Source organism: Heterocephalus glaber, unplaced genomic scaffold, assembly GCF_053883595.1.
Source record: "Heterocephalus glaber isolate CG9 unplaced genomic scaffold, H.glaber_assembly_v1.0 deba00001481, whole genome shotgun sequence".
Lineage (NCBI taxonomy): Eukaryota > Metazoa > Chordata > Mammalia > Rodentia > Bathyergidae > Heterocephalus > Heterocephalus glaber.
Genome location: NW_028258317.1, coordinates 32,880,505 through 32,907,684, shown reverse-complemented (window position 1 = coordinate 32,907,684; position 27,180 = coordinate 32,880,505). Strand labels below are relative to the sequence as shown.

The window sequence follows — 27,180 nt, the reverse complement described above, 5'->3', positions numbered from 1 at the left end:
AGGAGCTAGTTTCTTCTGAGGGACCTTTGGGTATCTGCCAGAAGGTGGCCCTGGCCATGACCCTTCAGTTGTCACCTTAGTTTCTGCTAGTTCCACACAATCAGAGATCTGTCTTTGAAAGGAACCCAATTGCTTATCTGGTCAACATTCCACCCACCATTGGTGTCAATGGGAGTGGGGATTCACCAGAAGGCAACTGGAGAAACCTGTCCTCTGCTTTGAGAGTGGCAGCTGCCCTAAAGGCAATTACTAGCTGGCAGAGTAACCACTGTTTGGCATTCTATAAGGGACAGATAAAAGCCTGAACTGTCTTTATCTGAGCTGATTTTATAAAAGACCCATTTTACAACATTTTAAAGTAACTAAGTCCAAATGCAACACATACAAAACAAGAATAAAATGTAATTTTAACAAAAGACAATACATAAGAAAAACAAGAAATTTGCAAACATTTAAAACACACAGCTTAAAATTAAGACACTTTTGAAACAAAAGCCAAAACAAAGGCCAGAATTTATGAAACAGAAAGCAGAATCTATGAAACAAATAGCCAGAGCCTATGAAACAAAAGTTACAATCTATGAAGCAAAAAGACCAAAGTGAGAACCTATGGAACAAAAGGAAACTCTTACCTCTGACCAGTAATCTTGGTGGAAGACCTCCAAAATGATATAGGGGGAAGAGATGTAACTCCCAAACCTCCTAGATATCCAAAATGCAAGTTCGTGTTCTCTAAAATTGAAGAATGAATTCTAGGAACAACAGAGGTTAAGAGTAGGGAAAATTTATTGGGAGAAAGAAAGTTTCTGCCTAAGAGAGGCAGAAGGAGGTCTGGAAAGTGGGTTGCCCCAGAAATGTCATTTTTATAGCTCTAGAAAAAATGATGTAGTATATAGTCTATGATACAGTGAACAGTGATGAACTTAAAAGCTAATCATTGCTGGGGATTTAGGTCAGTGGTGCCTCCTCCTGCCTCACAAACACAAGGTCTGGAGTTCGATCCCTGGTACCAAAAACCAAAAACAAAACCTGCCAGGTAAGAGGGCAGAAAACCAAGACCAGACCAGGCCACAACAACCCTTTATTAGGAGAACAGATCTTCCGGGTTGTCTCTGAACAAAGAAGAGACAAAGGCAATATGGCTGGGGCAGGGAATGTCTCTTATAGAGACTGGGGTGGGGTCTGTAGGGGCTGAGGTGGGGTTGAGTGAGGTAGTGACTAGGGAATGGAGGAGCCAGTGACATCACTAAGTGGTAGGAGGTGAGCGAGTATTAGGTTACTCTCTAGGTGGGAACAGGGGGATGCTGGGAAGAAGGGTTTGTTCTTTGGTAGGAGCAACCATCTTGGCATGATACCACACAGGGGAGGGGGCAAGGCACGATAGGAAGAGGGCAGCTACTATACATAATAGCTGCTGAGGTAGTGGGAGACCTATCAAAAACAAAAAGCTAATCATTGACCAGTTTTATGTTCATTTCTTAATTTACTTATTAAAAATTTATTGAGTTTCTTATTGTAGCTATTGGAGCTATAAAGACTAAACATAAACCAGGTGTGGTGGTGCTTCCCTGTCATCCCTATATTTGGGAGGCTGAGGCAGACAGATCTCAAATTTAAGCCCAGCCTGACAGCCTGGATCAACTTAGTGACTTAGTGAGGCCTTGTCTCAAAGTAGAAGCTGAAAAATATGTGGACCTTGGTTCAATTTTTCAATACCAAAAGAAAAAAAAATAACCTCTGCCTTAATCTTGGAGAAGTGTGGGAAATGGTAGAATTCAGCTGTCTAGTTGTAAGAATAGATCACAAGAAGTTTGTTAACTAAGAGAATTAAGTCATTTCTGGGAAATTCCACAAGTCTGTTTGTTAAAAGAATGCCAGAAAACTTTGAGACCTTGTAAAAGTCTCACAGGAGAAAAACAGGTTTTCCTAGTTTTCTTATTTACCATTTTCCAGGATCAGAGGACTGCGACCCAATGACTCTACCGGTGGTAAGAGAGATATGACTCACTTTGCACATCTGTGATGTTTGTGGTGGGCTGGTGGGCTTGACTTTTGGCTAAAGTTGTCCTGCTCTCTTGATACTATCTGATAAGAGGGGGCTGTGGTGTGCTCTTTGATGTACAGGATTGGTGAATGGAAACAGGGGACTTGTGAATTCTTCTGTAGCTTTTATGAGTCACTTAAAGTCACTGGTTATCATTGGAGGTGAAAATCAGAAAGACAATAGCCAGAATAACTAAGCTGCTTTCCTACATGTATAAAAGCCTTGCTTCTTTCCTTTGTGATTGTCGAATAGTGCCAGAGGAATTAAACTGCTGTTCATCCCCCAGGCTGTCTCCTTTTCTTTCTTTAAAAGTCTCCTTTTCTTTCTTTAAATGTCTCCTTTTCTTTCTTTAAAAGTCAGTGCTTTCCAGGGTTCCAGGTCTCCCTCAAGAGAGACCTTTATTAAAAATAAAAATCAACAGAGAAGGAAGCTTTAGTTTCAGAAACAAAGCTTTAAAAAAAATTAGGACCTTGTCACTTCATCTTATCAGGCAGAAGGAGCCAATAATTTTCTTATATGGACTAAACTTAGCTGAGAACTTGGGACACAACAGCAGTAACTCACTAACCAAGGAAGAAAGTACCTTTGAAAGCATCCAGTTTGTCACTAAGGGGAGCAGTTGCCACTGTGATTTGTGGACTGGCACAGAGCTATGTTTGAATTTTCTCTCAGATTGCAGACTTATGCAGTGCATGAGCACAAAGAGAAAATGAGGCCACCTAATGGAACTCTTTGTTTATGGATAAAGAAACAGAAGGGAAGTGTCTCCTTTAAATTGGCAGACATGACTAAAATCCTTTGGGTTCTTTTGAATTGTTAGTTTTCTGAAGACGTGGAGATTGTGCTTTGCTCAGCCTGGCCAGGGTACTCTGTGGATACATTCTCTTGTGAGGCAGCAGCCTGATGGGGGAAGGAAGCCTGTTGCTGAGAATCCTCTCAGTGGCCCTTTCTGATAGTGTGCTGGACTGGGTCAGGAGAATGGGGTCTGATTCTTTTTGCCAGGGCCAGTGGGCAGGATGAAGCAGCGTGGTGGTGCCTCCCCAGACAGAGGGGCTTCCTGTAGGCTGTGCTCTGACCATGCCTGGTGGGAGTGACTGGCACTGTCACCTGCCTGCCCCTGTCAGAGTATGAGAGGAGGTGAGGCAGCCTCTGGCCAGGCCTTCACACCCACTGAGAGTCTGGACCCAGCCGGCTACTCTCCTGCCTCTTCCCCAGCTTTCCCTCTCTGCAGACTGTAAGACCGAGGGCCTTACCAAACGCTCCGAGGAGCTGACTATAGTGAAGCACACCCAGGGATCCCAGCGGTGCCTCCAGAATGTAAGGCCAAGGGCCTTACCAAATGCTCCAAGGAGCTGAAGTGGAGCATACCCGGGGATCCCAGCAGTGCCTCCAGAATGTAAGACCAAGGCCTTACCAAATGCTCCAAGGAGCTGACTACAGCGAGGACCACCCGGGAAGGAACACACCGGCCATGTTGGGAAAACAGACCTTTATTAGTCTGGCCAGATGGCACTCCCGAAGCAAAATAGCTCAGAGAGGCAACTGGCTCAGAGTCCGAGGTTGTTTTATAGGGGGTTAAGGGGGAGGTTTAACATGTGGATTCACAGAAAAAAAGAACAAAGGTTAGTGGCTCACTGTCACATGCTGATGGTCAGCAGACATCCTGACTAATAGTTACGACCACCCTGTTTACAGATTGTCCTATAGATACTGGGCCCCGGGACATTTGGATTTAGGGCAAACAGATGGCTGAGTAATCTCGCCCTATTACTGATTGTCCATTGTCTCTAGGCAAACACACTCCAACCATCAAATTTACAACAGAACCTAGGGGAGTAATTAACTTTTGAATCACACAGTCCCACACAGACCAACTAGCCCTTGAGGTTGTTACTTCAGCAGAGCCAAGACCTGGCTTCTGAGTCCTTCTCCAGACAGCTCTGTGGGCACTCACTTTGGGCCACATGGGCAGTGTGGAGGAGATAGTTTTGTGGTCTGCTTCTGAGTGACTTTTTCTAATGCAATCCTAATCCCATGCACAGAGAACAGGGCTCCCATGTGCTGGGCAGAGAGTGCAGAGGTGGTGCCCATGACCTGGCTCAGGCCTGGGCTGCTGTGTGTCAGGCTGGGTTCAGCCTGCTGGCCTTCAGAGGGCCATAGTGACCTTTTCCTTTTCCCTTGTATTTCTCTTTACTGTGTGTGTGTGTGTGTGTGTGTGTGTGTGTGTGTGTGTGAAAGGCCCGAGACAACCGGCTGGAGCTGTGGTTAGGTGCAGAATGATCCAGAGGCCGAGCTGGTGTCCTTGACTTGTCCCAGTGTTGTTCTCAGCCACCTGAGCCAGTGTGTGAGCAGCAGAGAGACAGAGCCTCCATTGGTCAGAGTGCATTCCAGGGGCCAGCTCTGTAGCTGCCCCTGGAAACCTTTGAGAATATAGGCTCCCAGGCCTCCCTCCAGACCTACTGAGTTACAGTTCATAATTCATCACATTTTAGCCAGTCACATGGGTGATTCATACACATAGGAAAGTTTGGGAAACACTGACTGAGAAAAGTGACCACGTAGCATAATGAATTCAAACTGATTAATATTCTGAGGGTCTACTGTGTGGCCAGAGGATACTGGACACTTGCCAGACACCTGCCAAGCAGATGAAGCCTCTGTCTTTATCTCAGTGTGCATGATGGCATCACTCAGGGCACAGAGTGGACTTGTGACTCAGGTTGTTGTTGACAGAAACCCTTATTCTTATTTTGTGCCTCTAATTTTTCTTCCTCCCCCTACTGTTCTTTCACTCTTTGGTGTTGCTCTGAGTGGCATGGCTCCAATACCTAACTTTCACAATTTCTCCTGACTCTCTGGTGGCTTTGGGGTTGTCTCAGTTCCTCACTCCTCATTTTTCTTATCTGTTTCTCCACCAACTTCATGCTTGCTCAGGGTTTTAATGGAGGCCTTGGTTTTGCAGAACACAATGAAATGGCTATTTTCTGCCTCAGCTAGGATTGCTTTGTTTATTTTGTTGAAAAAGGGGACAGAATTTTAGGCATTTCAAAAGGCAGATAATAAAGCTCAGGATAGAATTGTATGGTGGTTCCTGTTTGCTCATAAAAAGAGACAAAGTCTTAATTGGAGCTTTGCTTGGGGGGTCCTTCACCTGTTCTGGAGTCTGTTAAGTACTTCTGTGGGCCAAGCTTCCCAACTTAGTGGGCACCGACTGGCCAGGTGACAGATGCCAGTCACACTAACTAGATGATGCACCTTATTATTTTTCTCCTCCATTTGCAGAAGGCTGAGTAGTTCTGGGTCACTATTATCCCTGCTAAGTTCATTGCTGTGGTCAAGCTCAATGGTGTTTCCATTTGATTACACCTTTTAACATATAGAAAAGCAATGATTAGAAGAAAAAACAGAGTGTCTCCAAAGTCTGTCAGGTGAATAAAAGGTGATCTGTTGAAGTGGTTCCATTTGTCTCACTGCCCTCACTCATTCTGTTAGCTGTGGCCTGGGGCACCTCAAAGCCCATTGCTAGCTGCTACTGCTGCCAGCACCCAGGAGGGCAGCTTCTTTAAATCCAAGTGATCAAGTCTGTGGATTAATTGTACTTGCTTTACTTAGGCACTGTTGATAAAAATTCTGTTAAGAAAAGAATAATGGGGCTGGGGATTTAGCTCAGTGGTTTCGCTGCCTGCTGTGCAAGCACAAGGACCTGAGTTTGATCCCTGGTACCAAAAAAAAAAAAAAAAAAAGAAAGAAAAGAATAATGAATAACATGACAAATGATAAATTACTAATTGTACCAAAATATGTGTGTGTGTGTGTGTGTGTGTGTGTGTGTGTTTTCTCTTGAGCATTATTTTGGTAAGGATTTCTACTCCCATGGCATTCTAGCACAAAACTGTATGGCCCACTGTATAATAGGATGGATATCCAGTAACCTCATGTGGCTACTTAAGTTTAAATTAATGAATGATAAATAAAAAGCTGAGTTCCATCTGCAACATTTCAAATGCACAATGGCCTACATGGCTAGTGACACTGGGTAAGGGACATTTCCATCACTGCAGAAGGTTCCTTTAGAGAGTACTGATGATGGCTTTGTAGGATTTAAAAGATCACAGTTTTCTGAGTTTTATGGGTCTGGGTCCAAATCTCATTCCCCTCCTTAAGTGGCTAAATGACTACACCAGTCATCTGACTTCCCTGAAGGCTCAGTTCCTGCATCTGTCCACTGAGTAACCCTACATGCAGGACAGGGGAGCTATGCAGATGAAATGAGATGGTGCTCCTGAGTGGCCGGCACAAGTGCTCAGTTATTGTTAACCTTTCTCCTGCTCTTCCTACCAAACCACTTATTTACTAACCCAGTGTCACCTGCATTACTGGGAGCTCAGTCTGAGCTTCAAGGCTTGGCCAGGAGTAGACAGAGTCACCTTTCTCTCAGTGCTAGAGTAGGGGACTTGGGATGCCCTGAAATGCTGAGACTGTAATGCCTGCCCAGGGAGGGAAGGGGCAGGCTTTCTTTCTTCTGCACACACTACCTTGTATGTTGCTTCTCTATGGCCACAGTCATTGCCTGACACCAGTGGGCATGCCACAGTCAGCGTCACTTATCACGAACATAGGACACTTATGTCTCAGGTGGATAGTTATGTTATACCCGTCAGTGGCTCTCAGACTCTAATGGGCATCAGAATCACCTGGGGGGTTTGTTAAAACTCTCTGGGCTCCACCCAGAGAGTTATATTTGTGTGAAACCTGTATTTGCTTTTGAACTTCCAAGTGCTCTGCATCTGTTCTCGAATGATGGAAGCTGGAACACCTGTATTGGCAATGATTAAGTTGTCTACATTCCTGGGTTACACTAGGAAGGTTTACAGGCATAGTCTTGGGGGTATGAGAGTTCTTTATAACATTGTAACAAGTGTGATTTAATTTTCAAAATAAAAGATTAGTATGAGCCATTTATAGATCATAGGTAATCATCTCAAAAGCAACTGCAGCATGTAATTTTAACACCTGTGTTTGCATTTGTATTGACATCTTATTATTACCATGATTACCATGATTTCCAGAGCTGGCAACATTTAACTTGTGATGTAGCCTTTCTAAAACTGGGTTCTGTGGAGGTCATTGGACATATCTCAAAGTCCAAAAGTTCTCATATTTAAGAGAAAGTAGCCTTGTGGTCAGTGAAGGCCAGCATATTATACCTGGGCCCCTGCAGAGCAGCTCAGCTGGGAGCAACCCCAGGCTCACCCAAGGGCTTATCAAGCGCATTTCACAGGGAGCTGATAGCATTCTGAGTGGAATGATTCTTTTCCTGGCAGGACATTTAGTATTGTTGCTCTTGCCAATTACATGACAGATGATGCTCCAGAATCACATGATAACCCCAAATATTTGCATACATTTTCAAATCCCTCTGTGAGGGCAGTTCTGCTCGTTTTTCGGTGGGAACACTAGAGAACCCCTGGGCAACCAGGCTTCATTGAAAACAGCTTGATTTCTGCCCTTGATTTCTAAGGATCCTATGGGTGCACCTGGGCCCTTGGTCTCCCTGTCCCTGCTTCTGTTCTCTCTTTTTTCTTCTTTCCTGCTTCTGTTCTCTTATTCCCAGGCTACCTGGTAGGAAAGTGAGTCAGTTTATCTCCAGGGCATTTCAGGGTGTAGAGAGTGAGCTTCATGATCTACTTTGCCTATGGAGGGCAGCATCACCAAGAACTTTTGGTTTGCATTTTAAGTGTGTGAGGTGGGTAGTCTGCCAGGTATCTCTCTGCTCCTTCCTCTCATCTTGCCCTTCCTTTTAGCAGCTGCATCCAGGAGAGGTATTATCAAAGTGCCGCGTTGCCCCAGCAACTGATGGCTAGGAAGGCAACCCAGACAGTTACTGTGGTGCTGACTGGAGGAACACCTGCTATTTTGACGTGCTATAGGGGCTGTTGCCTCCCTGCAGCCTGGGCACCTGGCAGTGCTTAGCGACTGCCAGAGGTGGCTGTCTTGGAAGCCTGCCTGCTGCCCGCTTTTTGGACTTTGCTCACACATATCCTCTCTTGCTCTTTTTTGTCCCCAAATGCCTCTTCCCAGAAAGAATCGGAGTCAGTCTCTTGTCATTATGTTAGTTCCTGCCAAACTTGACAGATGTCGAAGCAGCTGATAGGAAGATTACATTTTCCCTCCCTCTATTCCAACAAGCAAAGACAAGTAAAGAATAAGAGGAAAGAAGGTCTTCAGGTAAAGTTCAGAGGAGGGAGATGGTTCTATTTTGGCAGATCAGTAACCACCTCCTCTGGCCTCTAGGAAGATACAGAAAAGAGTTCCACTTAGCTTCCTGTCTGAAAATCCCTGCATCTTTGGATTTATTTATTTATTTATTTACTTTTTATTACTGGGGATCGAACTCGGGACCTTGTGCTTGCGAGGCAGGTGTGGTGCCACTGAGCTAAATCCCCAGCCCTATTTATTTTTTAAAAATTAATTTTATTGGTACATTTTAGGTATACAACATAATGACATTCATCATTGGAGATTTATATCTTTACATAATATATCTTGATTCTGATTTTTATCCTACCCCCCTGCCCTCCCTTCAACCTCTCTATTTACAAAGACTCTGCATTTTTTCATTTCTTCATGTTGCATTCCCTTCTTTCCTTTCCCCTACCCCTCCCACTTCCCATTCCCCTTTGCTCCTTTTTGTCCTATTTCACATTATCTATTATACACTTTGATCCTTATTTATACTTTCAGTTTCTCACACCAGAGAAACTATTTGGTATTTACACATGTGTCCTATTTATTTCACTTAAGAATATCACCTCGATGTCCATCCATTTAGCTATAAATGTCTCTCATTTCTCATTCTTTATGGCTGAGTAGTACTCCATTTTATAAAAAAAAACCCCACATCTTCTTTATCCATTTTCCAGTTGATGGGCACTTGGGCTGTTTCCAAGCTTTAGCTATTACAAACTGTGCTGCTGTGAACAAGGGTGCACATATATTGCTATGGTATGATTCTTTTAATTCTTTTGGGAAGAAACCCAGCAGGGGAACAGCTGGGTCAAATGGGACCTCTAGTCCTAGTTCTTTGAGGTATCTGCATACTGATTTCCACAGTGGTTGCACCAGTCTACACTCCCACCAGCAATGGAGAAGGGTTCCTTTCTCCCCACAACCGCACCAGCATGTTATTGCTTGATTTCATGATAGCAGCCATTCTTTCTGGAGTGAAGTGGAATCTCAGCACTGTTTTCATTTGCATCTCTCAAATGACCAGTGATGTTGAACATTTTTTTCATATGTCTTAAAAATTTTTTAAAAAAATGTATAACTTTATTATCATTCACTAAACACACATATGTACAAAAATTAAAATTATTCAAAGAAAAGCAATGCAAGGGAAAAAACTATAATAATATTCAAATATAATAGAACTCAACCAAAGCAAAACTGAAAAGTACTTAAACATTTTTCCATATAATTAAAAAAAATCCCAAGCATTAACAAGACATCAAAGGATGTGATTTTTTAGAAAGATTTTCAAAAGTAATATTGAACAAATAGTGGTCTGGAAAAAAATTTTGATTAGCTAGTAGACTCCACATAGGCCAAAATTTTTAAATTTAAATTTCAATACAGTCATGTGACACATGATGGAAATATAATCTGAGAAATATGTTATTAGGCAATTTCATCCGTGTGTATTGCAAAGTACCATACAGAGTGCCAACTTCTAAGTGCAAACTGAGAAGGTATACATCAATCATCTGTTATGGCCCCTTGATATTATCCAAATATGCAGTTAAACACAAGATACATGAGGCGTAGCACACTGTTTTAGAGTAAACACTTTTATATAAGTAGGATTATGCTCTAAAGGATGAAAAGCACAGCATGTTATGATAAGTACATAAAACAGTAACAGTCATTTAGCACACTGTCAAGTACTGTGTACTGTACATAGTTGTATGTGCTTCTTCTGGAAACACACCCTTCTCTCCTTTGGTCTCAGTGACTCTTCCTTCCCAACCCACTGATGAGCTCCAGCCTAGTCTCTATCTACATCACTTCTTATAGTTTTAAACACAATCTATATATGGATTCTTTCCAGATTTCAGCCTGTAACTCTGATCTCTCCCCTTCTGCTCCTACTACCCCTACCCCTTTCAATGTTTTCTTCCTATTTCAAATTATCAATTATTCATTTTAATCATTTTAATCCTTAATTACACTTTCAGTTTCTCACACTAGAGAAACTATTCAGTATTTACACGTGTGTCCTCTTTATTTCACTTAAGAGGATGGCCTCAATATGCATCCATTTAGCTATAAATGTCTCTAGTTTCTCATTCTTTATGGCTGAGTAGTACTCCATTTTATAAAAAAACCCCACATCTTCTTTATCCATTTTCCAGTTGATGGGCACTTGGGCTGCTTCCAAGCATTAACTATTACAAACTGTGCCACTATAAACATGGGAGCGCATATATCGCTGTGGTATGATTCTTTTAATTCTTTTGGGAAGAAACCCAGCAGGGGAACAGCTGGGTCAAATGGGACCTCTAACCCTAGTTCTTTCAGGTATCTCCATACTGATTTCCACAGTGGTTGCACTGGTCTGCACTCCCATCAACAATGGACAAGAGTTCCTTTCTCCCACACCCTGGCCAGCATTTGTTATTGGTTGATTTCTTGATAGCAACCATTCTTTCTGGGGTGAGGTGGAATCTCAGGGTTGTTTTCATCTGCATCTCTCAAATAACCAGTGATGTTGAACATTTTTTCATATATTTATTTGCTGCTTTTACTTCTTTGTCTGAGAAATGTCTGTTCATTTCAGATGTCCATTGTTGAATTGGGTCTTTGAATTTGGGGGGTCTGATTTTTTTCAGTTCTTTATATATTCTAGATAGTAGTCCTTTGTCTAAGGTACAGCTGCTGAAAAATTTTTCCCACATTGTAGGTTGCCTCTTAGCTCTGTTGGTGGTTTCTCTTGCAGTGCAGAAGTTTTTTAATGAGATGAAATCCCAGTTGTTGATTTTTTGTGCTAGTTCCAGTGCTGCTGAGGTTTTGTTCATAAAGTCTTTTCCTATGCCAATGTCTTCAAGAGTTCTGCCTAACTTATCTTCCAGCAAGTTTAGTGTTTCTGTCTTAATATTTAGATCTTTAATCCACTTTGATCTTAGTTTAGTGCATGTTAATAGATATGGGTCATTTTAATCTTTGGCAGGTTGAAATCCAGTTTTTCCAACACCATTTATTAAATAGGCTATCTTTCCTCCAATGAGGGTGGTTGGCTCCTTTGTCAAAGATGAGGTGGCTAGCCGGGTGTGGTGGCACACACCTGTAATCCAAGCACTTGGGAGGCTGAGGCAGGAGGATCACTGTGAATTTGAGGCCAGGCTGGGCTATATAGTGAATTCAGGATCAGCCTGAACTACAAAGGGAGACCTTGCCTCAAAAAACCAAAAAAACCACAACAAAAAGATGAAGTGGCTGAGTATGTCTGGAGTTGTTTCTGAATCTTCTAATCTATTCCACTGATCCTCAGGTCTGTTTCTTTGCCAGTACCACCCTTTTGTTGTTGTTGTTGTTGTTTTTGTTTTTGGTACGGGGGATTGAACTCGGGTCCTTGTGCTTGCCCAGCAGGTGGTGAAACCACTGAGCTAAATCCCCGGCCCTACCATGCTGTTTTTATCACAGTTGCTTTGTAGTATAGTTTCAAATTGGGGATTGTAATACCCCCAGCCATGTCTCTGTTGCCTAGAATTGCTTTTGCTGTTCTAGGTCTCTTCTGATTCCAAATGAATTTTTGGATTGTTTTCTCTAGTTCTGTGAAGTATATTGTTGGAATTTCAAACAGCATTGCATTAAATCTATATAGTAGTTTTGGAAGTATGGCCATTTTCACGATATTGGTTCTTCCTACCCAGGGACAAGGGATGTCTTTCCATTTTCTTATGTCCTCCTCAATCTCCTTTTTCAGAGTGCTGTAGATTTCATTGTAGAGGTACTTTTCTTCCTTTGTTAGGTTGATTCCTAGATATTTCATTTTTTTGGATGCTATTATAAAAGGAATTGTTTCCCTAATTTCTCTCTCAGTGAGTCTATCATTTGTGTATAAAAAGGCTATTGTTTTTTGAGTGTTAACCTTATATCCAGCTACTCTATTGAATCTGTCAATTAAGTCTAGAAGTCTTTTGGCAGAGTAATTTGGGTCTTCTATGTAAAGTATCATATATCATCAGCAAATAAAGACAGTTTAACTTCTTCCTTTCCTATCTTTATTCCTTTTATTTCTTTCTCTTTTCTAATTGCTGTGGCCAATGTTTCCAGAACTATATTGAACAGGAGTGGTGATAGTGGGCATCCTTGTCTTGTTCCTGATTTTAGTGTGAAAGTTTTCAGTTTTTGACCATTTAGTATGATTTTGGCTGTTGGTTTTTCATAGATAGCCTTAATCAGGTTGAGATAAAGACCTTCTATCCCAATGTTCTGTAGGTTTTTTTTTTCTTTATCATGAATGGGTGTTGGATTTTGTTGAATGCCTTTTCTGCATCTATTGAGATGATCATATGGTTTTTGTCCTTGACTGTGTTAATATAGTGTATTACATTTATTGATTTATGAATATCGAACCATCTTTGCATCCCTGGGATAAATCTGACTTGGTCAGGGTGTATGATCTTCTTGATGACCCTGTGTATTCTGTTTGCCAGTACCTTGTTGAGGATTTTTGCATCTATGTTCATTAGGGAGATTGGCCTCTTTTTGGGTTGGGTCTTTCCCTGGCTTTGGAATCAAAGTAACACTTGCTTCCAGGAATGAATTTGGAAGACTTGCTTCCCTTTCAATTTCCTTGATGAGTTTAAAGAGTAATGGTGATAGTTCTTCTTTAAATGTCTTGTAGAATTCAGCAGTGAAGGGCCGGGGATTTAGCTCAGTGGTTTCGCTGCCTGCTGTGCAAGCTCAAGGACCCGAGTTTGATCCCCAGTACCAAAAAAAAAAAAAAAAAAAAAAAAAAAAAGCAGTGAAGCCATCAGGACCTGGGCTTTTCCTTGTTGGTAAATTTTGAATTATGTTTTCAATTTCACTCCTTGTAATTGAGGTGTTTAGAATTTCCATATCTTCTTCATTTAACTTTGGCAATTCGTGTGTATCTAGGAATCTGTCCATTTCTTCTGTGTTTTCCATTTTATTAGAGTACAATATTCTCAAAGTAGGTATTGATGATGCTCTGGATTTCTTGCGAGGCAGGTGGCTGCACCACTGAGCTAAATCCCCGGCCCTGATGCTCTGGATTTCTGCTGAGTCTGTTGTGACTTCACGTTTTTAATTGTTAATTGCATGGATTTGAGCTTTTTCTTTCCTTTTTTGGATAAGATTGGCTAAGGGTTTATCAATTTTATTTATTCTTTTGAAAAACCAACTCTTTGATTCATTGATTTTTTTGTATTGTTCTCTTAGTCTCCATTGCATTGATTTCTGCTCTGATCTTTATAATTTCCTCTATTGTACATGTTTTGGGTTTGTTATGCTCTTTTTTTTCTAAGAGGTTGAGGTTCTATATTAGGTTATTTATTTGAGTTCTCTCTGTTTTCCTAATATGGGCATTCACTGCTGTGAATTTCCCACGTAGAACTGCTTTCATTGTGTCCCATAGGTTCCTGTATGTTGTACTGGCATTATCATTTACTTGTAGGAACTGTCTAATTTCTTCTTTAATTTCCTCTGTGACCCATTGGTTGTTCAGGAGGGTGTTATTTAATTTCCATGTGTTTGTGGGAGTATTGCAGTTTCTAATGTCATTCATCTCCAATTTTATTGCACTATGGTCTGATAATATAATGGGAGTAACTTCAATTCTTTTACATTTACTTAGACATGTCCTATGAGCTAGCATGTGGTTTATTTTGGAGAATGACTGATGTGCAGCTGAAAAGAATGTGTATTCTGATTTTGTGGTGTGGAACACTCTGTAAACATCTATTAAATCCATTCGTTCAATAGCTTGGTTCAGTTCTAGGATTTCATTGTTAATTTTTTGTCTAGATGATCTGTCTATTTGTGATAGTGGGGTATCGAGGTCCCCCACTACAATTGTATTAGTGCTTATTTGGTTTTTCATGCCCATTAATATTTGTTTTGTATAGTTAGGGGGATTCGTATTTGGTGCATATATATTTATGATTGTCATGTTTTCCTCTTGGACTGTTCCCTTCACAAGGATGTAGTGACCATCTTTGTCTCTCTTAATTAGTTTTGGTTTGAAATCTGCTTCATCTGCAAATAAGATTGCTACCCCTGCTTTTTTCTGGGTTCCTGTGGCATGGAAAACAATTTTCCATCCTTATACTTTCAGTCTATGGATTTCTTTTTGAGTTAGGTGTGTTTCTTGTATACAGCATATTGCTGGATTTTGCTTCTTAATCCATTCTGTCAGTCTATTTCTTTTGATTGGTGAATTGAGGCCATTAACATTGATAGTTATAATTGATAGATATTGACTCATCCTTGTCATGATGTTTTACTATTGTTGGCCCTTTTATTTCTTATTTTTTTCCTTTTTCCCTTTAGTTTGTTACCTTGCCTTGTGTCTTCCCTCTGTTGGGCCTCACGGAGTTGTGACTTTTATTGTCTTCTTCTAGAATATTGCTTAGAATTGTTTGGAGTGCTGGTTTGATGTTCATGAAATTTCTCAAGTGTTCTTTGTTGTGGAAGTATCTAATTTCCCCATCGATTTTGGAAGATAATTTTATAGGATACAACAGTCTAGGTTGGAAGGTATTTTCTTTTAGGGCTTGAAATACTTCACTCCAGGCTGTCCTTGATTTGAGGGTTTGTATTGAGAAATATGCCATGATTCTGATGGGCTTTCCTTTGTAGGTGATTTGTTTCTTTTCTCTAACTATGTGTAGGATTTTGTTCTTCTGTTGGGTTTCTGGGGTCTTGACTATTATATGTCTAGGTGTAGATTTTTTTTTTTTGATCATGGCTAGTTGGAGTTCTATATCCCTCACTTATCTGTATGTCCAATTCTCCACTCTGTCTGGGAAGATTTCTAATATTACTTCTGTGAACAGTTTTTCTATGTCAATTATACTTTTTCCTGTTTTTTCGTGGACTCCTATCAGTCTTATGTTATTCTTCTTTGCATCATCTAGCAGCTGCTGGATTGATTTCTCGTGTTCCCTTACTATTTTTAAGAAATCTCTGTTTTCATGGTCCTTCATCACAATCCTGTTTTCTATTTCTGATATTCTATCTTCAGATTCCTTTAATCTGCTCTGTATGCTTTCAATGGAGCTTTTAATCTCCTGAATGTCTGTTTGAATCTGTTTCATGGATTCCATTTCTTTCTTATGTTGGCTGGTTATGGTTTCCATTTCTTTCTTATGCTGGGCATTCATGGCTTCCAGCATGTTCTGAGTTCATCTTTTTTTTTTAAATCTGTTTCTGTTCTGGAGCCTCTAATCATGTCTTTCACTCTGCTCACCATCTCTGTAGTTATCTGGGAGATTATTTCTGGTTTGAATTTTTCTAGAGCCTCATTCATCTGCTTTGTTACTTCCTGTGCTATCAGTTCAAAGTGTCCAGGTGGTTGATTATCAGACTTTTCCACCTTGTTTCCCTCAGAATTTGCCTTTTGTGTGGTGGAAGTCTGAGTTTGTGCCTTGCTTAAATGTCTTCTAATTTTTGTTTTTGATACTGTCCTTGGTTTAGTTCCTGGATTGATACTTTGTAGTTGCTTATTGTAAGTATCTTTGTTGATGTATTTATAACCCTTATGGAATGATTGCTTCTCAGAAGTGTCTTCCACATATAGCTGGTCTTCATATTTTGAGTCTCTAATGATGCTGAGGCTATGTCATTTTCATTATACCAGGAACAACTCACTAAATCAATCACGACACCTTAGGCCAAGTGATACAATCAGCAACACAATAGCATCAAGTACCTCTTAGAAAATGACAATTTATGGTAGTTATTAACCTATCATCTTTAACTGTGTGAATTAAATCAAGATCAAGGACCAACCCAACATGTTTATAGTGAATAAACTCTTCAAAATAGCAACTTTACCCTTTGGGATGGGGAGTTAGAAGGAGTTGGGGAGGGAGGAATAGGTAGGTAGAGGAATTGGGGAAGGTTAGCAGTGAGGCCAGAGGGCACAGGCAAGAGAAGGAAAGAGAAGAAAAGAAAAATGAAGAAATACGAATAAGGGCCAGAACAGGAACACAAAGGGAGATGAAGAACAATATAGGATAGCAAGGGAGTGAGGGAAAGAGAAAGAGAGAAAGAAAAGAGAAAAAGAAAAAAGAAAAATAAAAGTTTTAAAAGAGTAGAGGGCCGGGGATTTAGCTTAGTGGTTCCACTGCCTGACTTGCAAGTGGAAGGTCCCGAGTTCGATCCCCAGTACCAAAAAAAAAAGAATAAAAAAAGAATAAAAAAAAGAAAAATAAGAGCAAAAAAAATAGTGGTAATTTTGAAAATAACAAATAAAAGATAAAAGTGAGGGGCCTCCTTCAGGGTATGTCTCTGCTGTCACAAGAGACAATGTGGGCAGCAGTGTGAAGTTATAAGTCAAATGAGTCTCAGTAAGCCAGTCACAGACCCATGAGATTCAGGCAGATTTCTGGATTCAAGTACCAAGTTGAGCTCCCTGACCTCCTGCAGGATTGCACTCTGCAAAGTTCTATTGCAAGTTCCAGCTGCCTTTCCCCTGAAAATAATCCAGGTTCAAATGGGAGGTGATGATCCCTCCATGTTACCAAGTACGGTGGTCTGGTGTGCCTTTATTGCAGAGATTCTCTTCACTTTTCCAGTGGGCTTCAGTTTTCATCAGGGAGCCTGAGAGAGGCCCTCTCTCTGTTGTTCACTTCTGCAGTTCAGGACAATGGCCTTTATGTACCCCTGTGCCTCTGTAGTACCTCTGTAGTGTGGAACCAGGTACCTGCACAGCCAAGAGGCCAGAGGTGGGGGGGTGGGGGTGGGGGGCTGGTGTCTGTTGTTGCAAGTGCCCATGCAGCTAAGTTGGCAGCTGGTGGGCGTGCCCGGGGCGGGGGGGGGCGTTCCTCACAATCTCCTGGTTGCAAGTGGATGGAGTGAGCCGGACCTTTTTCATATGTTTATTTGCTATTTCTACTTGTTTGTCTGAGAAATGTCTGTTCATTTCAGATGCCCATTTTTGGATTGTATCTTTAAATTTGGGAGGTCTGATTTTTAAAGTTCTTTATATATTCTAGATAGTAGACCTTGGTCTAAGGAACTGCTGGTGAAAATTTTTCCCACATTATGGGTTGTCTCTTTACATTGTTGGTGGTTTCTCTTGCTGTGCAGAAGCTTTTTAGTAAGAAGAGATCCCACCTCTTGATTGTTTGTGCTAGTTCATGTGCAACAGAGGTTTTGTTCATAAAATCTTTTCCTACATCAATGTCTGCAAGAGTTCTACCTAACTTCTCTTTTAGCCCATAATATTTAGATTTTTAATCCATTTCAATTTTAGTTTAGTGCATGGTGAGAGATATAGGTCTACTTTTAGTCTTTGGCAATTAGAAACCCAATTTTTCCAGCACCATTTATTAAAGAGGCTATCTTTCCTCTAGTGAGGGTATTTGGCTCCTTTTTCAAAGATGAGGTTGCTGAGTGTGTCTGGAGTTGTTTCTGCATCTTCTAATCTTTTCCACTAGTCCTTGGGTGTGTTTCTTTGCCGGTACCATGCTTTTTTTTTAATCACAGTAACTTTGTAGTATAGTTTCAAGTTGGGGACTGTGATACCCCCACCTTGTCTTTGTTACCTAGAATTGCTTTTGCTATTCTAGGTCTATGTGGTTCCAAATGAAATTTTGGATTATTTTCTCTAGTTCTGTGAAATATACTGTTGGGATTTCAATTGGGATTGCATTGAATCTCTATAGCAGTTTTAGAAGTATGGCTATTTTCATTATATTGGTTCTTCCTACCCAGGAAGAAGGGATGTCTTTCCATATTCTGATATCCTCTTCAATCTCTTTTTCAGAGTGGTATAGTTTTCAGAGTATTGGTCTTTGATTTCTTTCATTAGGTGGATTCCTAGGTATTTCATTTTTTGAATGCTATTGTGGAGGGATTTTTTTCTCCAGTTCCTTTTTCAGTGAGTCTGTTGTTTGTGTACAGGAAAGCCATTGATTTTTGTGTGTTGACCTTGTATCCAGCTACTCTATTGAATTTGGTTATTAAGTCTAGAAGACTTTTGGTGGACTTCTTGGGGTTTTCTATATAGAGTATCATGTCATCAAATAATGACAATTTTACTTCTATGTTTCCTATCTTTATTGCTTTTATTTCTTTCTCTTGTCTAATTGCTGTGACTAATGTTTCCAAAACTATATTGAACAGGAGTGGTGATAGTGGACATCCTTGCCTTGTTCCTGATTTTGGTGTGAAGAATTTAAGTTTTTGATATTGGCTATTGGTTTTTCATAGATGGCTTTTATCAAGTTGAGGTAGAGACCATCTATTCCAATTTTCTGTAGGGTTTTTATCATGAATGCATGTTGGATTTTGTCGAATACTTTTTCTGCATCTATTGAAATGATCATATGATTTTTGTTCGTGGATCTATTAATATAGTATATTACATTTATTGATTTGCTTATATTGAACCAACCCTGCATCCCTGGGATGAATCCCACTTGGTCAGGGTGTATGATCTTCTTGATGATCTTCTGCATTCTATTTGCCAGTAACTTATTAAGGATTTTTGCATCTATGTTCATTAGTGAGATTGGCCTATAGTTCTCTTTTTCAGTTGGGTCTTTCTCTGCTTTGGGGATCAAGGTGATGCTTGCTTCCAGGAATGAATTTGGGAGTATTGCTTCCCTTTCAATTTCACTGACGAGTTTAAACAGTAGTGGAAATAGTTCTTCTCTCAATGTCTTGTAGAATTCAGCAGTGAAGCCATCAGGGCCTGGGCTTTTCTGAAATACCTAGGAATCAACCTAACAAAAGAAATCAAAGACCTCTTCCCTGAAAACTATAGCACTCTGAAAAGAGAGATTGAAGATGATATCAGAAAATGGAAAGACATCCCCTGCTCCTAGGTAGGAAGGATTAATATAGTGAAAATGGCCATACTTCCAAAACTGCTATACAGATTCAATGTAATCCCAATTGAAATCCCAACAGCATACTTCACAGACCTTGAGAAAACAATCCAAAAATTCATTTGGAACAAGAAGAGACCCAGAATAGCAAAACCAATTCTAGGCAACAGAGATATGGCAGGGGGTATCACAGTCCCCAACTTGAAACTATACTACAAAGCTACTGTGATAAAAACAGCATGGTCCTGGCAAAGAAACAGACCTGAGGACCAGTGGAACAGATTAGAAGATGCAGAAACAACGCCAGACACACTCAGCCATCTCATATTTGATAAAGGAGCCAAACACCTGCACTGGAGGAAAGATAGCCTCTTTAATAAATGGTTCTGGAAAAATTGGTTTTCCACTTGGCAAAGATAAAAACTAGACCATATCTCTCCATTCATTAAACCAAAATTGAAATGGATTAAAGATCTGAATATTAAACCAGAAACACTGAATCAGCTGGAACAGAAATTAGGTTGAACTCTTGCAGACATTGGTGTAGGAAAAGATTTTATGAACAAAACTTCAGTTGCCCATGAACTAGCACAAACAATCAACAAGTGGGATCTCTTCTTATTAAAAAGCTTCTGCACAGCAAGAGGAACCACCAGCAGTGTGAAGAGACAACCCACAATGTGGGAATCTTCACCTGCTTTTCCTCAGACAAAGGCTTACTATCTCAAATCTATAAAGAATTTAAAAAAATCAGACCTCCCAAATTTAAAGATGCAATCTGAAAGTGTGCATCTAAAATGAATTGAGATTTCTCAAAGAAGTAGTAATAGTAAATAAACATATGAAAAAATGCTCAACATCACTGGTCATTCAAGAGATGCAAATGATAACAATGCTGAGATTCCACCTCACTCCAAAAAGAATGGCTGCTATCATGAAATCAACCAATAACAAATGCTGGCAGGGCTGTGGGGGAAGAGGAACCCTGTTCCACTGCTGGTGGGAGTGTAGACTGGTGCAAGCACTGTGGAAATCAGTATGGAGATACCTCAAAGAACAGAACTGGAAGTCCCATTTGACCCCGCTATTCCTCTGCTGGGTATCTTCTGCAAAGAATTAAGAGGATCATACCACAGTGATATATGTGCACCCATGTTCATAGCAGCACAATTTGTAATAGCTAAAACTTGGAAGCAGCCCAAATGTCCATCAACTGGAGACTGGATAAAGAAAATGTGTTTTTTTTTTTTTTTTTTTTGTAAAATGGAGTACTCTTCAGCCAAAAAAAATGAGAAATTAGATTCATTTATAGCTAAATGGATGCACATTGAGGTGATACTCTTAAGTGAAATAAACAGGACACATGTGTTAATACCATAGTTTCTCTAGTGTGAGAAACTGAAAGTGTAAATAAGGACTAAATTGTATAATAAATAATGTAAAATGGGAAGAAAAGGGACAAAGGGGAAAGGGAAGTGGGAGAGGTAGGGGAAAGGAAAGAAGGGAATGGAATTAATATGAGAAAATGAAAAAATTGAAAAAAGTATTTGTAAATAGGGAGGGATGGAGGGGTTGAAGGGAGGGCAGGGGAAGGGGGAAAAATATGAACCAAGAGAGATTGTGTAAAGGTGTAAATTTCCAATGATGAATGTCATTATATTGTATACCTAAAATGTACCAATAAAATAATATTAAAAAATATTCTTTTATCAATATATATAAAAAAATAATTTCCTCCCTTGTATGAGCTTTTGGCTTTTCCTGATCTTCTTTTTCTAGAAGCTTGAAGTTCAGCATCAGGTTGTTTATTTAAGTTCACTCTGTTTTCCTAATATGAGTATTCAGTGCTATGAATTTCCCTTGTAAGACTGCTTTCATTGTGTCCCATAGATTCCAGTATTCTGTATTGACATTGTCATTTAATTGCAGAAACTGATTCCTTCTTTTTTTTTCTTGTTAAATTCTTTTATTGGTACATTTTAGGTATACAACACAATTGCATTTCTCATTGGGAATTGTAACTTTACATAATGCAACTTGCTTCTCATTTTTTCCCCATTCTTACCCCTCCTGTCACCCCCTCCACCCTTCCCTATTTACAAAGACTTTATTTCCATTTTTTCCATTTCTCAGCATTTTTCCTTTCCCTTCTTTCCTTTCCGCTGCCCCTCCCACTACCCCTACCCCTTTGGACCTTTTCTTCCTATTTTGCATTATCGATTATTCATTCTAATCATCTGATTTCTTCTTTAATTTCCTTTGTGACCCATTGGTTATTCAGAAGTGTGTTGTTCCATTTCCATGTGTTTATGAAATTCTTGTGGTTTCTTTTGCTATTGATCTTAATTTCATCACACTATGGTCTGATAATATACAGGGAATATCTTCAATTCCTTTGCACTTACTTAAACATGTTCTGTGAGCAACTATGTGGTCTATTTTTGAATGACCTGTGTGCAGCTGAAAAGAATGTGTATTCTGATTTTCTGGGGTGGAACACTCTGTGCACATTTGTTAAGTTCATTTGTTCAAGAGTTTCATTGAGTTCTATTATTTTGTTGTTTGTTTTCTGTCTAGTTGATCTGTTTGTGACAGTGGCCTACTGAGGTACCCGACTACTATTGTATTAGTGCTTATTTGATTTTTCATGTCCATTAGTATTTGTTTTATACAGTTGGGTGCACTAGTATTTGGTGGATATATATTTATGATTGTCATCTCTTCCTGTTGGATTTTTCCCTTTACAAGGATGTAGTGTCCTTCTTTGTCTCTCTTCATCAGTATTGGTTTGAAGTCCATTTGATCTGCAAAGAGGATAGCTTCTCCTGCTTTTTTTCAGGTTCCTGTCATATGGAGTTTTCCACCCTTTAACTTTCAGTCTATGAGTTTCTTTTTGTATTAAGTGTGTTTCTTGTATGCAGCATATTGTTGGATCCTGCTTCTTGACCCATTCTGCCAGGCTATTTCTTTTGATTGGTGAATTGAGACCATTAACATTAATGGTTATAACTGATATGTACTAAACCACCAACAGAGCTAAGAGACAACCTACAATGTGGGAAAAAATTTTCTACCATCTGTTCCTCAGACAAAGGTCTACTATCTAGAATATATAAAGAGCTTAAAATAATCAGACCCTCCAAATATATAGACCCAATTCAAAAATGGGCATCTGAAATGAACAGACATTTCTCAGACAAACAAGTAGAATTAGCAAATAAACATATGAAAAAATGTTCAACATCACTCTCATTTGAGAGATGCAAATGAAAACAATGCTGATATTCTACCTGACCCCAGAAAGAATGGCTTCTATCAAGAAATCAACCAAAACAAATGTTGGCCAGGTTGTGGGTAGAAAGGAATCCTTCTCTCTTGTTGGTGGGAGTGTAGACTGGTGCAAGCACTGTGGAAATCAGTATGGAGATACCTCAAAGAACGATGACTAGAGGTCCCATTTGACCCAGCTATTCCCTTGCTGGGTATCTTCTGCAAAGAATTTAAAGAATCATACAAGAGTGATATATGTGTACCCATGTTTATAGCAGCACAGTTTGTAATAGCTAAAGTTTGGAAACAGCTCAAGTGCCTAAGAAGTGGAAACTGGATAATGAAAATGTGGGGTTTTTTTTTTTTATAATATGGAGTACTACTCAGCCATAAAGAATGACAAAATAGAGACATTTATAGCTAAATGGATGCATATTGAGGCGATACTTTTAAGTGAAATAAATAGGACACACATGTGTAAATACCAAATAGTTCCTCTGGTGTGAGAAACTGAAAGTGTAAATAAGGATTAAAATGATTAAATGAATAATTGATACTTTGAAATAGGAAGAAAAGGTCCAAAGAGGTAGGGGAAGTGGGAGGGGAAGGGGAAAGGAAATAAGGGAAAAGAAAAATTATGAGAAAAGGAAAAAATGGAAACAAAGTCTCTGTAAATAGGGAAGGGTGGAGGGGGTGAATGGAGGACAGGGAATGGTGAAAAAATAAGAACCAAGATACACCATGTACAGGTACAAGTAACCAATGATAAATGTAAATGCATTGCATATCTAAAATGTACCAATAAAAGAATTTTAGGAAAAAAAATAACTTACATGTATTGACTTATCCTTGTCATGACTTTTTCTTTTTGTTGGATTCTCCCACTTTGCATTTAATTTCTTGTTGTACTGGATGAATTCATTCTGCTGTGCTTCCTGGGGTTGTGATCCTCACTGTCTTTTGCTAGGATACTGTTTAAAATTTTTTTGAGTGCTGGTTTGGTATTCATGAAGTTCCTCAAATGCTCTTTGTCATGAAAGTATCTTATTTCTCCATTAATTTTGAAAGATAGTTTTGCAGGATACATTAGTCTGGGTTGGAGGTTGTTTTTCTTTAGGGCTTGAAGTATGTCACTCAAAGCTTTTCTTGTCTTGAGGGTTAGTGTTGAGAAGTCTGCTGTGATTCTGATGGGCTTTCCTTTGCATGTGATTTGTTTCTTTTGTCTAACTGCTTGCAGAATTTTGTTCTTCTGTTGGGTTTCTGGAATCTTAACTATTATATGCTTAGGGTATAGATTTTTTTGATCATGGCTAGTTGGAGCCCTATATGCCTCACTTATCTGTATGTCAAGTTCTTTTCCCCTGCTTGGGAAGTTTTCTGCCATTTCTTTTGTGAACAATTTTTTATGTTGTCTTCACTCTCTCCAGTTTATTCATTGACTCTGATCAGTCTTATGTTATTCTTCTTTGCATCATCTAGCTGCTACTGGATTGATTTCTTGTGGTCCCTTACTATGTTTAAGAAATTTTTCTTTTCCTGGTCACTAATTACAGTCCTATCTTCTATATCTGAAAATCTGTCCTGACATTGGCTCATTCAACTGCGTAAACTTTCAATAGAGTTTTTAACCTCCGGGAAATCTGTTTTCGTCTGTTTTATTGATTCTATGTGTTTCCTATGTTGGGATTCCATCATGTTCCTCAGCTTCTCTATTTTTTTTTTGTCTGTGTCTGCTCTAGATGTATTAATCCTGTCTTGCACTATAGACACAATCTCTGTTGTTGTCTGAGAAATTATTTCTGATTTCATTTTTTCCAGATCCTCTTGTTGCCAGTTTAGGGAGTCCAGGTGGTTGAGTATCAGATTGTTCCATCTTGTTGCCCTTTGGGGTTGCCTTAGGTGATCTGGAATTCTGGTTTTGAGACTTGTTAATGTATCTTCTCATTTCAACAGATGCAGCCTGCTGCATCTTTGTTGAGACAACTTTTTGCTCACCCAGCGACCTTCAATTCTCAGCAAGTGACTGAGTGGCCTTTCTGCTCACCAGTGCACCAATTCCTGGGTTCAGAGTGGTGGCCTTCTGGATCCCTGTGCTATCTTTTTGTCCAGGTCGGGTTCTGGCTGGGGCCAGTGCACACTTGGGATGATATCTAGGCGTGCCTTTGGCTGGGGCCTGCCTTCCTATGTAGCTGTTGTCTGGGAGGGCCTTTGGCTGGGGTCTGTGCACCCCAGTCCCTGGTGTCCTATTAGGCTTCTGGCTAGGGTTTATGCACACTTACCAATGGTATTGGGGCCAACCTCTGGCTGTTGTGTGTTTGCCTGTGCAGGTCTTTTCCAGGTGGGTCTTTGGCTTAGGCCTGTGGGCCCAAGTGGCCAGGGGCAGGGAGGGGCCTGAAGCCATACTGCTCTGGTCCACACTGGCTTCTCCTCTTTGGGTCTAATGTTAGCTTAGCACAAGAATACTTTCCCTTCTTTTGATAAACATGCCTTTTCCTGGCCTGTTTATAAAAATCACAGCTTTGTTGAGAATTTTCCTCCTTTGTGGTGTGTACTCCCTTACTCACTAGTTCATTCATACAGGTTTAACTGATTTCTTTTCTCTCAAGCATGCATCACCTGTCCTGCCATCATGACTCCTGACAAATCCCCACTCCTGGGGCTCATGGGGCTCGACTTCTCTCTTTGTCTCCTGGAAGTCACTTGCAGTCGGCATAGGAGTCCATGTGCTCTGGCACCCCATTTCTACCTGTGACTCAGGGTTCTGGAGGAAACTCTTTATCCCTGAAGAGGTGGCATGGGATGTGACATATCTTAGGTCCAGATCCCAGAAAGAACCTCACTCCAGAAAAAAAATGTCACCCAAGAAGCCAAAAATATGCTGAGGGCAGTCACAGATCACCTGGACATTCTCAGTGGGAAGAACCCAGTCAGCAGTGCATCCTCGGAACTAGTGTCAGATGCCAAGAGGAGAAATGGCCTGGCCTGGAAAGTGCAGGGGCAGATCACTGAATCCTGTCAGTTGCAAATACCCAGGCAGAAGAGCTGAGTGAGCAGGTGATGTGGGAGGGAGGCTGACTGATGTCTGCTGCCCCAGCCTCTCTTTTGATAGTCTTTCTCTCCCTTGCTTTGCTTTTCTGGTCCTTTCTCCCTCAAAATTTTTCTTTTTCACTGAAGTGCAAAGAACAGCTAACCACTGAGAGTGATAGTTCCTGCCCATTTTCTCTGGGCCATGCTTTTAAGAAAGTGGTTTATGATGGAAACTTTTAATTGTATACAAACTGAGTTTTGTGAAGAACCCCGTGTATCCTTCACCCAGCCTCAATAATTATCCACACATAGCCAATCTGTTTTTTTTCTATACCACATCCACTTCTTCCTACATCCCTAGGTCATTCTGAAGCAAATACAAGCCATTTCTTTTCCGTGCATGTTGGGGACTCTCTTAAGCCCTCATCTGACCATGTCAAATGCTGGCGAAGAAATTTTGGTGGCAGAATCCTGGATGTTCCCTGGTTTAGAGAAAGCCCTCTGCAACACTTTTAGTTTATTCTCTCTGCTTCCCAGCAGACCCTACCCTTTCAGGCATGTTGAGCTTTTTTTCTCCCTTTTAAAATATATTTTTTCAATTAGTACATTTCCCATACATAATGATCACATTTATCATAGGAAATTTGAACCTGTATATAATATATCTTAATTCTTGTTTTCACATTCTCCTCCCCTCCCTTCAACCCATCTTCTCCTCCTTATTTACAAAAGCTTTGTTTCCATTTTGTTTCCTTTCTTTCTTTTTTTTTTTGAGGCAAGCTCTCACTTTGTAGTTCAGGCTGGCCCTGAATTCACTATGCAGCCCAGGCTGGCCTCAAACTCATCGTGATCCTCCTGCCTCAATCTCCTAAGTGCTGGGTTTACAGGCATGTGTCACCACTCCTGGCCTTCCATTTTCTTTTTCGAATCCCCTTTCTCTTCCTCCTCTGCTTGTTCTCCTTCCCATTTGAACGTGTTCTTTCTGCTTCCCAATATCTGTCCTTCATTTTGCTCCTTTTTTACCCTTTGGGGTTCTCACGTAAGAGAAACAATGTGATACTTAAACTTGTGTGTCTAATTTATTTCACTTAAACTTATGTTCTCAAGGTGCATCCATTTTCCTAAAAATGACTCAAGTTTATCCTTTATGGCAGCATAGTACTCCACTGTATATAAATACCACCTTTTCTTTATCCATTCATCTGTTGATGGGCAAGTGGCCTGTTTTCAAGATTTAGTTACAAATTGTGCTGCTATAAACATGGGTGTGCATACATCACTGTAGTATGCTTTTCACTCTTTTGGAGTTAAAAGAAGAGAAATAGCTGAATCAAATGGAACCTCTAGTTTTAGTTTTTTAAGGAATCTCTATACTGATTTAAATAGTGATTGTACCAATTTAGACTCCCACCAACACTGGAGAAGGGTTCCTTTTTTTCCTACAGCCTTGCCAGCATTTCCAAGCATGCTGAACTTTGTTCCTCTGTTATTGGTTGTATCTAGATGTGCCTTTAAAGCCTTGTGTGGCCATTAGTGGGGCTTTTCAGAGGTGGCTGGATCTAGAATGTGTGATTCTGGGAATAAGGGTACCCTCCCTGGGTGTTAGTGCTACCAGCCCTTTGAGAAGAGAGCCTCAAACAATGATGTTCCAGAATGGCGGAGGACTAGAGAATTTGTTCCTCAAGATTAGGTTCACAGTGCTCAGCAAACCAGGTACTTAGATAGCCAAGAGAAGAGGAAGCTTCACCACTGCTCCAG

The 27,180-nt window shown here is 40.2% G+C and overlaps 1 long non-coding RNA gene across 7 annotated transcripts in view; it reads left to right on the top strand.

The window, feature by feature from the left end:
* Positions 1 to 27,180, top strand: part of LOC147825895 (uncharacterized) — a 122,078-nt gene that overhangs the window by 19,760 nt on the left and 75,138 nt on the right. For 2 of the 7 annotated variants that reach the window (XR_015439910.1, XR_015439909.1), the window contains exon 2: positions 1,954 to 1,988. The exons of the other annotated variants lie outside the window; for them this stretch is intronic. This is a non-coding gene — a long non-coding RNA (uncharacterized LOC147825895). The remainder of the gene's footprint in view (positions 1 to 1,953; positions 1,989 to 27,180) is intronic. 7 annotated transcript variants of the gene reach the window in all.